The 18,782-nt window shown below is 38.9% G+C and overlaps 1 protein-coding gene across 2 annotated transcripts in view; it reads left to right on the forward strand.

Annotated features, from left to right (window-relative positions):
* Positions 1-18,782, forward strand: part of ERG (v-ets avian erythroblastosis virus E26 oncogene homolog) — a 63,745-nt gene that overhangs the window by 210 nt on the left and 44,753 nt on the right. The window lies entirely within an intron of this gene.

Below are 18,782 nucleotides of genomic sequence, written 5' to 3' on the forward strand. Positions count from 1 at the left end.
CTAGTAAATTTCCTTTTTCCTACTCCAACCATCCGCAAGGCTTAAAAACTTCAAACTCGGAAAAAAAATTGGGTTTTTTAAATTCACTGTTCACTGCTGTGGATTGCATATGCGAAGCCCTTTTATGAGAGCTTCTGAAATTTCTTGTAGGTATCATTCTGGCAACTTGGATGTGTTTGCGGACTGCCATAAGGGGAGAGGGTGTGCACTGGAAGGAAAAAAAGGGGTTCCTAAGAGCACTAACCTTTTGGATACTTTTAAATGTTTCTGTTGTTGATGGGGACACAAATATTAGCAAGCGGGAATGAGACGCACCAGCTCTTGTTTCTCTCTCATGCAGGTGTTAATTATGTGCTTTTCTAGAAACTCTTATCCTTATACTCGGGACCTTTCTGAATGTTATTTTAATGGTGGCGGCAAGATCTCATGGGTGTGTTCTTTTTTGTTTTAATTTTTTGGACAATAAAATTCTCTTATTGCCTCATAAATTCACCTCAGTGCATGGTTTGTTTTTTTTAAGAATGACTTTGCTGAATTTTTCAGGTTGTGTCACTTAGAAAGTTGAATAAATCTATCTATCTATGTAGTTTTTGCTTCTCTTTATGTTGCAATAGATAGCAGTTACAGATATAGCAATAGCTGTGATTAATTGCAGAAGTATAACTGTAACTAATTGCTTTGTGATAGTGAAACTAATTTTCCGTAAAGAGCAAACCAGCATGTACAGTCAGGACTCTGCGGCGTTGTATTATCAGATTTGGGATCAAGGTAGTTGTTTTCTTCTTGGTATTGTGTATTTCTGTACTTTTCTTGTAATGCCAGAGATTTAGTAAGAGATACGGAATAGCAGCTGTGCCTGGCCATTAGCTAAGTGGATCTGCAGTTTGATTTCTCAGTAACTTCTGCTTAGATGTTTACATTTGAAAGATCATTTGATGCTTTTTGTTATGGTTTTTGAAATCTGAAAGTCTTGCCTGAAGACAATGTGATTAAAAAGACTAATGAACCTTCTCTTTTTGTAATCACTGATGCTTTCAAGAGGCTATCTGTAGAGACAAAGATCTGAATCGCCTGTGCATTGCTGGCCAGTATCTATTATATGCTAAATAGCTCTTGAAAGACTTGAATTCCCTTTGGTTTTGCTGTGCATTTCAGAGCACACAGGACATGATAGGCACTCTGAAAATCTTGAGGTTCAGAGAGTCAAGGTTTGCATTGCTAAAAGAAGGGCTATGTGCTGAGATAGTAATGCTGCTGTTGTGTCTATTAATCAGAATGCACTATCGATGTTGATGGGAAATTTTTTGTCAAAAATGATGGTACAGTGAGATTAAATGTTGTATGCATTTTGAGGAGCTCTTTATTATTTATTTTTGACATGTTGTATTGGCTGAATTATAATAGGGTAAATTATTGTAAACAATATCTCATCATTATTATTTTACCTCTACCTTACTCTTACAAAGGTGAGAAGAGACTGTGTGCAGCTGTGTATTATACAGCCTGGTAATGCAATGCAATCAGCAAAGCCTCCTGAGTGGAAAAACGTACATTTTTGTCTCCTCATCTGGAGCGTGAAACTTGCAGGGGGAAATATGCACCCCAAAACTTTGAGGATTTTGTGCCCAGGGTGCTGGGAAGTCCTTATATGCTGAAGCAAGGATTTTATTTATGCAAGTGCAAAATGTAAAATGAGTGGAAAGAAATGACAGGTGCTTTGCATTCCAGATGCAGGAAATGTACTCTGAGATGAAGCTAAGTCAGTCCAAAGATACATAAAGAAGTCAATTAACTGAGAGGATTCTGAAATAAAGAAATTCCATTTGAAGGCCAAATGGGTATTTGTGCTTTTGCTAAACAGTCGTTTAGTAAATGTTTTTTGCAATTTCAGTATAATGGCCTGTGTTGTCTGTTGGCAACAGGTAGCCCAGCTATCCCAACGCAGGTGACAGGAGGCTGTGGTCAAGGAAGGTGGAAAGCCTTATCTGGGATCTCTGTGCCGGGAATTTACTCTCTTCTTTAGGGAAGCTGTGGAGTCATTAAATGTCAAAATTGGGTTGCGAATGGCTATCTATTTGTTCATAACTGGGTAGAAGTTGCTCTAAATGTACACACATGCAAAGGTGGCCTTCCAGTAAGACTGTTTGATTCATCCTTTTCCCATCACAAACCTGCAGACAGACCCATGGGACACTCGGGGCTCATGAGAAATCAGGCTGGCTCAACTGGGGCTAATCAGTATCTATGAAGGCAAGCATTTGTGTAAGTTTTCTGGCACTGGGTTTGACGTCAGAAGCGTGGCTCTACTGGGAGATACATCTCTTCTCATCCCCTGCCCTCCTTCTGCTGCCCCCTTCTCCTTCTCCCCTGTGATGGGGAAGGCGCCGCAGTGGAAGGTTTCTTCTAAGAAGGACGATGCAGGAGTGCCTTTTTCTTAGGCTCTGACATGGATGGCTTACTTTAATTCTGACTTTTACACTGTAAGAGCGGCCGCCCTCGCTCAAGCCGGGGACCTCTCCCTCTGACCAGGAGCAGGGCTGGCTTCCATGGAGGGCTGCATAAGAAACTGTGGAGAAGAGAGTGGTGGGACAAGGTGTGCGCCTGCACAGCCAGGATTTGGGTTTCGGGACGCAGTCAGGGGGCTGATATTTCTAATGCATTCGCTTCCCTCTACCTGGTGTGTACGCAGCTAACCTCACTGTTACGTTTTTTGGCATTTGAAGGATAAAATACTTTTTTCAAGTAGAGAAAGCCTCCTAGCAGTCAGGATTTCAGTGCTAAGGTGACACGTTTCCTTCTGGCACAAGTAGTATCGGACAGATATGTGCAGTAGCACAATGGTGCAGAGCACTGAAGCTGAGGATTATCAAATCAATACAGCACTGCTAATTATAAGCGTCCCACTAGTTACTGTAAATACAATTTTAGAAAATATCAAAGGCTTTTGAATTAGGCATCTGGGTTTTTTGGTGGTTTTTTAATAGAATGGAGCAAAAATTACTTAAGTGTTACCTTGGGATAAAGTAATAATACTTACCCTGAAGGTCATTTTGGGTTTTTTCCCATTATCCTAGAGTGGAGGAAAGAACATTAAATAGAAAAATACAACCAGAATTCTACTTCCTTGCCATGTAGCAAGCCTTGTTATATTTCTCTCCCTGACTGCCAACGCAATTATACTTATTCTTAGAAAAACTCTTCGGTAAGTTACCTTGGCTTCACAATGACTTATTGATTACACTTGTGGATATTTCTTTTACTCTAATTTACTTCTAAATATGCGCATGTCCACTTTTTATTATTGAATTCTAATGTGCTATTCACATGGAAGCTATGATTTCTGGGAGAAAAAGTCTATGTATTTGATAAAGGACAGGAGAATCTTTGTGGTTTCTAAGGCTTGAAGAGTATGGATATACTGATTAAAGCAGTATATAGTGAAAAGATTTTTTTTTTTTTGTGAGGAATCTTAGTCTGTACTTATCTCTATAGTGTTACTTTTCTCCCACTTTCTTTTAGAAAACCTAAGTACTCACTCAAATACTTCTAAAGCCAAGGAAAGTTGGAGACAGTTAAAAAAAAAAATCTGTTCTTGGCGTATGGAAATGTTTAAGTCTTTGTTTAGAGGACTGCATCTGCACTGAATCCCACAGAACTAATACAGTAATTTGTACTTCTGTTCCTTGCATTAAAAAAATTATAAAGATTATTCTCTTTTCGTTCTCATCTCAGTCAGCAAATGATCCAATGGTATATTTAACTTTAAGCCTGTAAATACTTCCATTGGCTTTGGTGATATGACACAGCCCTCTGAAAGCTAAGCACACACCTGAGTGCTCTGGTGAATCAGAAGCAAGAACAGCAAGAGTGCCTTAAACCACTTAGCCTGATCTTGCACTCCCTAATTCAAAATTTCCACCAATTTAATGAAAATTGTGTTCCAATAAAGGCAGTAGAATCAGACTTATAATTATTTCCAGGTAAAACAGTATTTCTGACTCAAATACAAATGTACAATTTCAAGGAAGAAATAGTCATATAAGAACAGAAGAAGATATTTTTGGGATCTTTGTGTTGTTTTCTTTTGCTTTTAATCAGCAGTCATTTAACTCAATCTGGTTTGTGGCTACATATGCCAAAATGAAGTCAAATATAAGGATTTTGCTTTCTAGAATTAAGTCCCCAGGCAAAGAAGAACAGCTGGAAAATGCGTATGTTTGACTGAGTTGCTTTGTTTGTTTGTTTTTTCTTAACAAGAACTATATTATCTCTTAACAAAATGTTTTTCAGCAAGTTTCATGAGTTACAAAAGGCCTTTCAGAAATAATGTTAAAAGAATCAAGTGCTCTTGGAGAATGACTTGCTGAAAAATAAATACAGAAGTAGTTCTGAGAAATGTGAATGCCAAAAGAAGATACTTATTTTGCAAGTGACAGTTTATAATCCAGTAAAAATATATAATGCTGTTCACCCCAAAAGAAGTAGGCTTCATAATGCAAGTTTCTAAATCAAGCCAAAAGAATTATTTTTAAAATCAGCAAAGTGGAGAGAAGAAAAAGAAAAACTGGGTTGGTATCACTTGTATTATCAATTTTAACAAAGTAAAGGTGATACAGTAGAAAATATCACATGCAGTACCAAACCTTGTCAGGTTAACAAAGATCTTTTAATTGACTGCAATGTGGTTTCTATCAGATTCATCATTAACAATTAAAAAATTAATTTCTTTTGATAGATAATTATACAGCAGAGAAATATGAGCAGCTTTTCACATTGTCAGTAATGAAAAGCCAATGGTTGGTCAAAATGGCATGGGTTCTGCTAGTCATCCTGCTGTCTTTAATATATATTTGTGTGTTATAGAAGAAATGTTGACTGTGTTCAAAACACCAACAACGATCCAGAAACTTTTAAGCGCTTATATGAAAAAGGTATCAGTCCTCTCCTTAAAGGATGGATGTGTCTTTATGGTTGAAGGGGTTATTTTAAATGTTGTAACCAAGCCTGCCTGAGGTTGGCTAGTGCTGTGTCCCTCAATTTATTCCCTCCCCCTGCTCCCCTTAAAAGAAGGACTGTATAATCCTGTAAACAACTCATCACAGTGAACAGAGGGAGAAGTTTCAGGAAACGTGGTGAGATTCAGGCTGCAAACCTGTATCACAAGGAAGTTATCTCTCTCCTTGGCATGCATCCTTAGGCACCGGGTTACTGATTTTTACTGTGCACATAGTCATCCTATTAGAAAGATTAGACATTGCTTTCAGGAAAGGGATATTAGTGGGTAATAAACAGGTAATATTAGTAATGGTTTTTAATAACTACTGTGTACAAACCAGTGATTACCACTTCTGGTAATTATCATGTCATAAATTGAATTTGTTTCAAAGTAAAATGACAACTATTGTCATAAAAATATCATTGAAAATTAAAAGGTAAAAAAGAATCATGAGTAATAGCGATTTTTTAAGGCTAGTCTGAAGGACACACCAAGCAATCGCCCACATACAGTGGACCAGGCAAATGGTCTTTTGGAATGGTGGATTTTGGAAATTAATGAGTGGAAGGAATGGATATGATATGATGTCTCCCTTCACTTGCAATGTGTGTTTATTTGGAGTGTATATCTCAACTGATAGGTGGGAAATGGTGTCACTAGGCTGGTATAACCTTTTCACACTAGGAAAAGATCTGACTTGCTTAGTTAAATGTATGTGTTGCCAGGTTAAGTAGTGCCTGATAGATGGGAAGGAAATACAACAACAGATTACAAGGACTGGGTATATGCAAATACCTGCAGGAAGGGGTGGTGAATAACTATTTATGGGAAGTGGCAGAACTCTTCAAAATGACCTACCTGACTTAAGAGAGATGAGAGAGCGAGATACAGAGAAACAGTGCTATAACTGGGAAAAAAGCCACGGGAGACTGGAAATGTTTTGTTTGACAAACCCCTAATTACAGTTGTGCTGAGAGAAACAAGTAGCAGCATATTAATTCTACATGGAAGATTTTTGCAATGCTAGCCTGTAAGATTTTTTTTTTAACCTCATTCTTTGGAGTTGAAAAACATCTTTTTTTAGACATTATGTTTATTACCTTGATAAACAGTAAAATGCTGCCACAGCAATTACCTTGATGATAAAGAGTCTGTAGACAGATACTTCCTGCGTTCATTTCCTACCCAGATAAGTCGCCAAAATCAGGGACTACCAATACAGGAAATGCTTTCAATAGGGACTTCCTATCTGTTAATATCTAATTCACTGAAAAGATCTAAGACCTTCTTGTTTGATATAAAGGTAATGTTCTACCTGTTACCATTTAAACATTTAAGCCGCAGTACAACACATCTGTTTGTGTAAAAATTTAGGACCAATGCTGTTCCGTTGGACTGTGAAATATCAGGGATTTTCTCTGCAATGGTAGGAAAAGTGCCCCTGCATTTTACAATACTGCAAATCAGGATGCTTCAAAATACATTGTCATTCTGTCAGATGAAGAGCAAGCAACCTCCCTCCAACTCCTTGTTGCCTGCATCCTTTTCTTGTTTGTATGCATCACCAAAACACACGTTTCACTAGCCCTTGAGGTGGACTTCTCCAACAAATAGTTCAGAACATGTTCTGGATATATTAAAGAGTCACAGCCATCTCTTGCAATCCACAGTGACATACATATTCAACCGAAATGACCGAAATGGAAATTTTGCCTCACTCTACAGAGAAATTAAACCATGAGTAACCTGTACGTTTGAACTTCTACTAAGAAAAAGAGAAACCTAGAGCAAAAGAAAAGTAAACAAAGACAGAAAACCTCCATTGCTAATCATAACTGCAGAATAATTGCTTTCAGGCACATGAATAGAATGAATGAGGATTTATAAAACCTGAAGTGAAATTGGCCAAAATGAAGTCAAAAGTATTTGGCCAATGGCTTGACTGGGGCCAGGCTTTCACCCAAGTTTTTCAGGAGCTTAGTCCAAATTTTGTGTGTTGTTTTGCCAATGATTCCCCTGGAGTCATTCCAGGTTTCTGCCACTGTGACTGAGATTGGTATCTTGGCCTTTCCCCAGAGTTGAGTAGTCCCTTGCTATTGTGGCTTCATATATATTGGGCCTTTTCATCTTTGAGGAATAGACCAGTGTTCAGTTATCTCCTCAGACTACTGCGGGAAAGGCAGTTGTTTAAGTTCATGTTGTGGTCTAACCGGCTGGGAATCTGAGGTTGGATTTACAGACCCTTCTGGAGACTGCAGTGAACGCATTGCTTGGAGCACCAGCTGTCGGACAGGAGGGCCGGTCCTGGGGGGAGCTGACCCAAAAGCCCAGTTACTGCAGATGGGTTCTGCTAGTTGAAGTTAGTTTTGACAAGTAATTTCCACAAGGCCATGGGTGAAGAAGCTCTAGGAAGTTGCCCGTCGGTTTTGGGTTCAGAGGGGTGTTAGGGAAATACATGCTTCGTCCTGAAAGCAATGTTCCTCGGACATGGTTAGTCAGCTCTTATCTACTTGCATACATTTTTATTATTGTTAGTCTTTGGCATATTCACATCAGCTTCCCTCATGCGTAAGGTATTCCCTTGGAAGTGCTCAAAATTGTTGCTTTTTACTAATCAGATCAACTCACTGAAGTGGTGGCCAGAGACATTTTTCACATTATTTCCATATGGCCATTACCTTTAAAAAATTTTCCTGTGATTTGCCATCAAGGCACCGTTACGTGTCCCGTTTTCATGGAATACAGAATCTGATTGTTTAGTCTATGTAAAGGGGGAAAAAAGAGGGGGATCCTGTGCCTTTAATGTTGTTTATAACGGTTGGACAGAGCTTGTCAGGTGAAGGTTAATTGCTCTCCAGTTAAAGCAGTTCTCTGCACAGATGGGTTATCAGGGCTGAACACTCGTTACAAGATTAATCTCATTTCCGACAAGACTTCCCTTTCCTTCAACTGATTTTTGCTCAGCCATTGGACCTGTCACCAGCCGTTAAAAGAAGGGTGGGTTACCTCTGGGATATTAATGCTTGTGTGCAGTGAAACAATACAAAGTGTGTGTCATATCGGTGGGGAACATCTTTAGGAGACAGCACATTTCAGTGCTGTTCTGAAGGTCGAGATTCATAAACAACAGAAACAATCAGGAACATTTGTGTTAACCCTCTTAATGAACACAAACTCCAGCCGAACCATCCATAGGCTCATTTTTCATGTTGGTTCTCTTCTAAGTGTGGTATTTTTTAGTTCCAAAGGTGTATTTTTGTTGAGAATTTTAGTCAACAAAATAGGCACTCATGAGATGTGGAACCCAGGACTACGCTTCTGTCCAGTCGATTAACTGATGAATGTGGCCACTTCGGTTAATGCTTGTTTCAGCAAGAGGAAATATATCATGACGACCACTTGAACAAATTAAACCTTCAGGAGTTTTGTCTTGGGCTCAACAGTAAACCTGTTGTATTTTCCTCTTTCTCTAAGCTGGAGTAGATCAGAACTGGATCCACTATATCCAGTGGGCTACAGACAGATGTAAAGTCAGAGGAGAACCGGGCACAACATATTCTTAGCATAATATTGCCTTGCTAGCCAAAACTGCAGCAGATCTGCCAGTTCAGGCTGATCCTGAACTGTTGGATTGACTGAGTTCAAGGAGGCTATGGCATTGAACACAGAAGTCTCACTGGAGTTTTGGATTTATTTCAGGAGTTCTGTTACAACCAAAATAACGCAGCTTGGCAAAAGTCTCTGGCTGCCAGGTTTCTTCCATGCAGCTTTAGTCAGTAAATTCCAAAACACTAAACAAATATTCAAGGCAACAAACAGGGTAGCTCTTGTGTTTCCTCAGAGTTTCCTGTCCTGGCTTCCGATCAGCGTGGTCCTGTCGATGGTGCTGAGTCTTTCCATTGACTAAGGTGAACTTTGAATCAGGCTGAGTTGCCGCAGTCAAAAAAGCAAGCTCTGGAGGGTCGCAGGTGGCACAGTATTCATTGGAAGCTCGTTGTAGATGTGATCCATCAAACCATACAGATGTGTGCTGAACTGAAAGCATCTGAGCTGTTCCACTGATATTTTAGATTAAGAGTGTGCAAACGTGCATCATTGTGCTGGGCTCTGCAATGGCAAGATGATGTCCCCCACTTTCTTTTTATTGAATGAATAAGACAAATCCAGCACATTTTATACACCTGTAAGGACAGAGATGTCTGCACATGTACAGCATTAGACAGGTTAAGTAGTGAGAAGCAATGCTTTTGCATTTTGTTTTCTTACTTAGGATGGGAAGCTTTAGCTCCAGACATTCAAAATGGGATAGCAATGAACTATGAATTGCAAAACTGCATGGCAGGCAAGTGTGGTGCAGATTTGACAGCTGTTAAGTAGTGAGGAGATTTGCATCCAGGGAGACATCAGAAAATTATGTTATTTCTTCTGATTGGGAGCAAAAAAATAGGAAAAGGATACAGAGAGAAAGATCATCGTCTTTGTGTGATAGATGCACAACAAAAATTTGTCCTTGTTCCCATGTATGGGGCTTCTACATACTGAGAAGAACAAATTTGTATGCATTGTTAGTAATATTGGTCAAGAAACAGTTATTCTCCTGAAAATGTTTCGGTGAAGGTCTTTATTGAAACTGTTTATTTTGAATTTATGTTTTATAAACATTTAACAAAACCAACAAATTACATAAAAATTAGTTTTTGTTAGAAAACATCTATCTACAAGCTTCTGACAATTTCTTAATTTTCTTCTTTTTTTTAAATTATTAAAGTAGTCTAATAACCTCACTGCTGAATTCTTAGGGTTTTTTTAAATACTGGTAAGATTAAAAATAATTTTTCCTTTGATTAAAATCCGTGGGTTTTAAGGAAATGCACTCACTACAGTTATAAAGCTGAAACGAAAGGTAGACAGGAATGTAACCTCTGGATGTCATACTCTTCAGCAGTATGCATTCAGAGCCAGAGAAATTCAACTAAGTGGATTCCATTACTGGTTCTAATAAGATAGGAAAAGTGCATAGTAAATCTTTACAATCCCAACTAAATCATTGGTGCTTTATGCCAAAAGAGGCAACTTTAGTAGATAGTCTTTAAATGGACCAGGTTGATTTTTTTTTTTTAAAAAAAGGGTCCCTAAGGTTAGGTTGTTAAATCTCTGCTTAGAGCCCTGAATAAGGATCTTCATTTTTGAAGGTTCTGATCAACTTGAGAGTTCCCACTGTTTCTGCTGAGTGAGGCTTCAGATGGATTTTTGAAGATGGACTGCTTACACACAATTGGAAAGTGTTGTTAGGCCACTCTGCCTCCTTTCACTGATGTGAAAAAAACCCTACTTGTCAACACTACCTTCCTAGAAAAAATAAGGAAAATTGAAAGTGGTTAGATCTTTTTTTCCTAGGAAAAGTCTTTGTTTAGTAAAATAATTGAAAGTTGCAGAAAGACAGTTAGACAGGAGATGAATTTGGGCAAAGTGGCTTTGTTGTACTCTTCTTTCTTACACCTTCCTCCCAACCTGTAGTTTTAACCAGCTGAAATGCTAGAAAACTGCAGTTTTGCAAAACTTCTCCTCTATTTTCCCTCCCACCTTTTAATATACGAAACAGAGGTTGGTTTTGTTTTGCAAAGTAGTAACCATTCCCTTTTAAACTCTTCAAACCTTTAGTTTGGTGGTGGTGTGTTAGGTTTTTATTCACATGGGTATCAATACCATGCTTTTGGACAAAAAATTGCCACTAACTATTGCTACTCATGCGATGCTTTTGCATTTTGTTTTCTCACTTAGGATGGAAAGCTTTAACTTCAAACATTCAAAATGGGATAGCAATGAACTACGAATTGCAAAACTGCTTGGCGGGGAAGTGTGGTACAGATTTGACAAATACAACACCTTTTTTAAAAGATGCATTTAAATAAATGTTAACAATATTTTGAAGTAAAGCACAATCTATAAAATCTATGTGTAAATTGTTGACTTTTAACTCATTCTGCATTAATTTTTTCTCCATAATGGTGCCCAGATCCTTTCCAATATAGCATGAATGTTAAATCTTAGCTGTCTTCAGATTCACTTTTTTTTTTTCCATGTCCTCATCACATACTTAATCTAACCTTTTAGAACTCAGACCAAACCAAATTAAATTCCAGGGCTGTTTCTCTTCTGAGCTTGGGCCTTCGTAGTGCTGTTTACCTCTTTGATAGAGCTTTTGTTTGGCCTCAATCTCTGTCAGTCTCAGCTGCTTCTTGGAGAATGCAATTCTTGCCAACTCTCACAATTGTAATCAGGAGTCTTGTGATATTTAGCGGTTTTCTTAAAGGGCAGTTTCTTAAATGTATGAACACTTGAAGTCTTCAGTTTTCATTGACAAAACACTCTAGTACTGAAGAATCTACCCTAAAGGCTTAAAAGCCAGGAGGCAGATCCAAAGTGCATTGCTTTTGAGTACTCTATTTCTGAGGCCTGACTTAGAACTTTGAACACTTCATGTAACAGGGCTGAACTCAGCACAGGGCAGAGACCCTGCAGAAAAAATACACACACTGCCTGGACATTGCTTACCTGCTTCTTAAGGGGCTGCATGGGGTGTTAGTACCACTTAGGTCTTGACCTCGTGCTATGTGCAGAGGTAGATCTCACACAAAACGAGTACCTTGTCTAAGGGTCTGATGCAGATGAACACTCAGTAACATGGAATTTTAGGGTGCACTTTTTAATTAATAAAAATAATGAGTCAAGCACATTTCTGGTCATGCTTTTAGTCTGTAAACAGGGATTCAGATGGATTCTTGTTATCAGATGTCCAATATTAAGTCCTACTCCTGAAGCTGTAAAGAAATAAAGCTGGCAGTCTAACCTATTGTAGAAATGTATTTTCTGTATAGTAACTGACAAAAGCTTCAGCTCATTTTTTAAACTCTGAAAATATCCAATGTTTGTAATAACACAAGTAAAGATAATGCACCTCTATATATCTTAGTAGCAATTTTCTCTCCAAATAATTGCGATTTAGGGGGCCTGAAGGCTTTTGTGACACTGGAGAGGATTAATTAAGGGGGCTGGTACGTTGCTTGAGAAAGATCAGCTTTAAGTGAGGTGTCTGTGAGCCCCAAGGCTTTGTTTTCCTTTTTTTTTTTTCATAGCTGCTCCTCTGTTTCTTTCCTTAGTGAAAAGAGGAGGACTCAGAGAAATTCAGAAGGTTGAATAAGAAGATGAATTAAAATGTTGCAAAAGGTTCTATATGAAAGTTTCAAGGTGGAGGTAGAGAGCAGTGGGACGCGAGATTGAAATTAAGGTGACAATAAGGAATGTTATAATTTTTGTCAGAAAAAAATATAGAATTCAGAATTCATGAGATGATGACATGAGTTTAAAAATCATGGAATGTCAGGGAATAATATATGTTATATTGTTTAAACCTTGAAATTCATAATTTTTTAGCTGAAATGAAAACTAACAGTCTTAAGTTTTCAGCTGACTCTAGAATTTAGGTCCAAAGGAACCTAAGGTTCAGTAAGATCTTGAAAGTTGGCAACTAGTGCTGTTAAAAAGGAAGTTTGATAAATCCTCAGAATTAACTCTTTTAAAATCTTGGTTAGATAAGATAAAGTAAATAGTATTGGGATGATGCTGAAAATGATACTTCTAAGTTTGATAAAGACACTAAAACTAGATGCTGAGCAGAAGCGGGAACAATGCACTTCAAAATAATTTACAAACTACTGCTTAAGCAACTGAAGCAATAATAATCAGTGCCAGTCAGTGCTGAAAAAAACAAAATGAAAGGTGGGAGAACAAAATCTGTCAGGGAAGTACATTGAGTCATGAAGTATCCTAAGGACAAAGTTTTAGAGTTTTTGAAACTATCAGGTTAGTATACAAGGGACACTAGGAGAAAAGAAAAACAAAGTCATTATGCTCTGAGTTTTCATGACAGTGAGTATAAACTGTAATCTCCACTACTTCAGAGACCATTTGCAATTGCCAGACTTGTGTAAATAAATGAGAGTGTGGCCAAGCAAAGGAGAACAGAGGCCCAAACTTCCAAAAAAGTCTAGCTTTGCAAGCAAAGAAGTCCTATGCAAAACACCACCAAAATTTTCTGATTTTTCCTGAGTTAAGCAAATGCACAGAGAATCCAAAGCCCAAAGTACAAGCTAAAAATTTGCATTTGCTTTTACGGAACAGTGGGCAGTTGTAGAAGACGCTTTTTTTTGCAAAGATCTTCTTTTATTAAATGCGACTGGGGTCAAGCAGAGAGCTCTACTGCGCCCTTCAGCCGCAGCCCGGCAGATGCTGTGCAAAGGCATCCTCTGGGATGATCCTCTGGGAGATCACCACTGCTGGGTGTGCTGCCCTCTGCAAGGAGGAAATGCCTTACGTTCCAGCCAAGTTGTGTCAGGGCAAGGACAAACACTTCCCTACCTGCCTTGTAGTTGGCAGAGTGAGTCGTCTCTCAGTTCTAGGGGAGGTGATGCCTGTGGTGGTCCCAGCACAACTGTGGACACAAGGAGTCCTCAGTTCATACGTGTGAGTGCATTCTCCTTATCACACCTATCGGTTGCTGGGCAGAACATTTAGCAAAAGGCTTAGCATAACATGTCAGAGATTCATGTAAGACTATTTGTAAACTCAGCTGGCTCAGAAGGAAATTGCACTGTGATTCCCTAGTTTGTCCTACTGCTAAAAAGCCCCAGCAGAGCTGCTATGAAAAATGTATTCAACCAGCCACTGTGTTTTTCTAAGCTATATCTTCTGTATTTGTTGTAGTATGAACGTGTTAATATCTATCCATTCTATTCCAGTCTGTTAGCCAACATGTCCGCTAAATACCAAATGTTGATTCTATCTTCTTTTAGGTGATAGAGGACATTTAAAGCAGAAGCTCTCAATAGAAGTGTTCAATTCCCTGACCTTCAATATCTTTTTTTTCCTCCTTTTTCTCTTAGTATCCCTTTCTGATTCACTTTCTAAGCTTCCTAGAGCCTGTGGGTTTGCTGATCAAATGTCAAAACACATCTCTGAACTAAAATGAATATTTTTTTAAAGTTAGTTTTGTACACTGCTCAAAAAAAACCCACCTTATTTGTCTCCATATATTGAAGTCTTAAAATGCTAAGCGATGGACAGTCTGTCATATAAATTGTAACCACTGTGGATATCTTCAGCACACCAAAGCCCTCATGAACATTACCTCGATTGCTTCTGATTTTCTCAGTTCCTCTGGTTGACTTTGTTGTACTCCGTGCCTTCCCAGTGCTCCAGCCACCAGCAGAATCCTCCAGTCTCACAGACTTCAGCCTACTTTTTAATCATCCATATTCTTTCCTTCTCTATTTCTTTGATCTCCTTTAGGACTACTTCATCTCTTCCTCTGTTTTTCACTCAGATTGCAATTTCTCTGCTTTATGTAATCCTCAGTTTCCCTCAACTTCTAAACACACGTTTCTGAAGGACAGAGCTGGTTTCACACTGTCTGTCTCCTGCATCTTCACACAGACATCTTAGGCCCCTTTCCACCAGAAACATGGTTCACCTGCAAACTGTCTTGTTGAAAGGCTTGTAAGAGTAGCTTGCTCGTATGAGAAAATCTTTCCCTCTGAATAATGAAAATAAAGGGGCGAAAATGTCCAAAACCTTCCTATATGTATAATCAGTAGCCTGCTAATTACTCCTGTTGCTGCTTGCTAAGTACAGGACATTTTGCCTTTTTTAATTCCCATGTTGTAAGCCCAGTAGGAACAGTGAGTTATGTGACACCGATGAATCACAAGTTTTGTACATGCATGACCTGATGGCTAACGACTAGGGCAGAGGACTGGAAGGGAAGCTTTTCAGTTATATCCACAGATTCACAGTGTGACTTGAAAAAATCACTATGTATTTTCAGAAACAGATGCTTTTTTTCAAGTTCCCATCTGAGACATTTTCATTGTAATTTTCAGAGCTTCTCTATTTCCCACAGAATTGTTGTCATTACTAACTCTCTGCACTTTTAATCTGGCATCAAATGGGAGATTATACTACTCAGCTGCTAAAATTTCATAGGCTGCCACAAAGCTCAGTTAATGCTGAAGTTGTTCCAGTGCTTTGAGAAATATCTATACATTAAAGGCTGTTAGCTCTTATTTGCAAATAGTTCTATTTATGTCAATAGAAGTGCTCATATAAAAGATCAGCATGGAATGCAAAATTTTTACCTACCATGTTTTAAAATGAGTAGTGTAGTTTTCATTGCAAGAATTGATGACTTCACTGATACCTAAAAAATACTGAAAGAGTTAGAAAAATATCCTCAGGAATTTTACTAGAAATGCAGAATCAGTAGCTTTGGACATGGAAAACTGCATAAATAAGAACTGAATTTTCAGATAACTGATTAAAAAAATTATTTGTGCATGTGATAAATGTAATATTGAGTGTACTCAACATACAAAGCCTATTTGTAGAAAAAGTAGAATATAAGATGTGGCAGGAATTTTAAATGTTTCTAGCAAACATTTTCTCCACAGTCGTGACTGAAGTCTGAAGCTTCAGAGGGTAATAAACAGCTTTAAAACATGCCTGGTCAGTGATGAAATACTCAACATGAGGAAGCAAAAATCTTCCTGAAGCCTTAGATCTGTTTTCCATATTCTTACAAAAGAGCTGGTTTCTAAAGATCTGTTTTAGATTTCAGTCTTACTGAAAGTAGCTTATAAGAAAGCTTTTATATATTTAAAAGACATTCGGAAGAGTCAGTGTTCTCTTAGTAAAACCAATTATGTGTTTCTGTGAACTCTGATAGAGGAAAATTAGTTCGCATTGAACAATAATTTTGTTTTGATAGTATTAGTGGTTGAAATCCTCAGCAATCAGTTTGTATTTGGCTAGCTGCAGAATTACAGTCTTGAGAAGATCATTCTTTGAACAGATGCCTAGTTCAAACATGGATACCTGAGACTGGGCACCTACATGTATGTGTGCATTGTAATTATTTGCTTGACTTGCAAATGTATTGAACATCCACAACTACAAAAGCCTCATTAACTGGATGTGTTCCAGGTGAACTGAATGATATATTAAGAAAATCCTAAGACTTTCCTTGGTCAAATTCCAATCTTCAGTCTGTCAGGCTCTCAGAGGGAAAATAAAACATAAAAAGCCCACCTTCCTGCTCTCATGTCAAGTGCTCTTATTAACTTACTGCTGCCTTTGGCTTACCTCAGCTGGTGGCAGCTCCTGACATTATCAAAAGCCAAGTCCCAACATTGCAGTAGGGCAGGAGGATTCTGCGCACGAGGAGTGGGAGCCATCTTCCCTTTGGTGGGACGTGCTGTCTTAGGGAATTTGCCCCAGCAGGAGCCTGCAGGGCTATTCCCTCTCACCCTGCACAGGGATCTATAGCAAAGTGGGTTTGGGGCTGGCGGGGGAGCGCAGGAGGGCACCATCAGTATTGCACATTGCATTTGCTCCTGCATGTTCTCCCCACTGTGAGGTCCAAGGATGGTTCTGGGCAGTCAAAGGGCATCTAAAAGTGGAGCGATCCCTCCAGTTTCCCCCTTGCCACCATCGTGTTGACACAGAGAGGGAGATCAGCTAGAGCAGAGCCAAAGAAAGCAGCTGCAGAAGGAGCCCGGACAGGGATGAGTCATTTGTGTGGTGTTAGCTGGGTTTGCTCCAGACCGTGCTGAATAGCTCTTTGCTTTTCCGTCCCCCTTCCTCAGTCTTTTCTCTTCGCCTCCACTCCACTTCTTGCCTGCCATGCATAGTAGCCTTTCATTTTTTATTGTCTTCTGTGTAGCTCATTCAAATTGAAAAATAACCTCTGGCACAACTGACAGTCACACTAGCCACCCTATGCGCTTAACTTGTGCTTTGTATCTATTTCCCTCAACTTGTGTCCCTTCTGCGTTAGCTGCAAGTATTTTGTGACAAGGTCAATCTACTGCTTTGCCTCAGCTCTGTGCCCAAGATAGCAGAGCCCATTGCTTTCTTGCATCTAGCGCTGCATAACATTCATGGTTAGTAAATACTATTGAGGCATTTGAACGGTCCTTTTTGCTGCAGTACTATGACAGTTTAAAAGTCCACAGTAGGAAGTCAGCACATCGTGACATGAGTGTTGCCCCATATCTCCTTCTCTGTAAAGGACACCTTTCGTGGTAACGCCAGGTCTTGCTGACACATGGTAGTGCTTTGGACTGTGGGTTTTAATTGCAAGTGACTGCAGTCTGTGGTTTTGCGTCCTTTATCAACAGAAAAAGGAACTTAACCGCATTTTTTCACTGCAAAAGCAGTGTCTCCCTACCCAAAGATTTCAAAGCTGGTGAGATTCTTGATTTGGGGGAAAGCATTCCAGTTGTGTTGATTCTACAAATGTTTCTTTCTTACTTGCATAATTGTCACGGACAGCAAGGCTGAAATAATTAGTTCCTTACTTACTTTTATTCCTTCTTTCTGCTTTTATATCCTTGACAAGCCAAATATGGAAACAGGATTTTAAAATGGCACAGTGACATTTATCGTTGACTTTTATCACATGTGTCTCAATGAATGGTATGCATTATACCTATGGGAGTTTAGTGTATGAGTTTTCTTAGTTTACTGAATACCAGGAACTTTGGAAATTGCTCAGGTCAGCCAGGAACTAAATCAATATGATCTTCTGGTTTTCCCTTCTTACAGAATGACATGTATCATTTCGCTTTATTTAGTCCATGCTTTCATTTTATTAGATTGCAGAGAAGCATAAATGGTGTCTGTTTACGTTCCTCACTGATTCAACTTGAAATTATGACCAAGTATGGCTTGAGTAGTCTATAAAAAGATATGGCTCTCAGACATGTAAAGGTGTTCCTGGAAGCTCAAAACCCAGAGTGCAAATCAGTTAGCCTTCTCGATGATTTTGAAACCTCAAATCCTTTGAAATAGTTGGCAACTTGCCTGTTGCATATTTACAGTTACACAACTCTTCCTCTCTGTGACTTTTAAAAGTTCCTCCTTCCTTTTTTCTTTAAGTCCCTTGGCAGCATCAAAACAGCTTGTCTCTCTCTCCCCCCCCCCCAGTCCTCCCCCTCTAGCTCTCTCTCTCCTTGGTGTGGCACATTGTTCTGTGGAAATGGGTTGTTTTGAGTTCACACTTTGTTTTCCTGCTGTTTTTCTGGGAAGCTGGACGTGGCACAAAAGATGTGGGAACAGCTTGTAGGAAATGGGTTTGTTTGGGGAAACAATAAAAGAGAAACAGCCTGCATACCTCTCCTGTATGTTTGAAAGCATAGCATACAGTATATAAAGACATTTCAGGCGTCATTTTTCAATACAGTCCAAAGAAAAGTAAATAAAAATATTTTCTTTTATCATACCTTAAGCTTTGCATCCACGCAGCTTCATTTCATATAGCAATGCTTATTAGACACTTGGTCTTATTAGCGAGGTATGGGGAAAAGCGTCTTAATGGTTTTTATTGCTGTAGTAAATGCATATCTGAGGGTTCTGGACTTGAGATTGTCTTCAGTTGCATTGACTTTCTCAGTTTGCTTTTCATCAATGGCAGCAGGTGGTCTTTTTTGTCCTTCTGCAGCTAATGTTGGTGTCATTGAAAAATACAGTCAATATCAGGCTGCAGGGCATGGTTTTAGTAAGAGCCAAAGTGTTGGTATTCACTAGTTCAGAAGAGATACTGCTACAGGGTAAAACTGCAGGATTTTTCTTGTCGCCACATCAAAGATATCACCATGTGCATTTTCCTTTTCTTCTTCACATGTACAATTAAAAATGGGCCACAGCCTCTTTCTGCTGCATATGAGATTCA

The sequence above is a fragment of the Haliaeetus leucocephalus genome, unplaced genomic scaffold (assembly GCF_000737465.1).
Source record: "Haliaeetus leucocephalus isolate CR32 unplaced genomic scaffold, Haliaeetus_leucocephalus-4.0 Scaffold702, whole genome shotgun sequence".
Lineage (NCBI taxonomy): Eukaryota > Metazoa > Chordata > Aves > Accipitriformes > Accipitridae > Haliaeetus > Haliaeetus leucocephalus.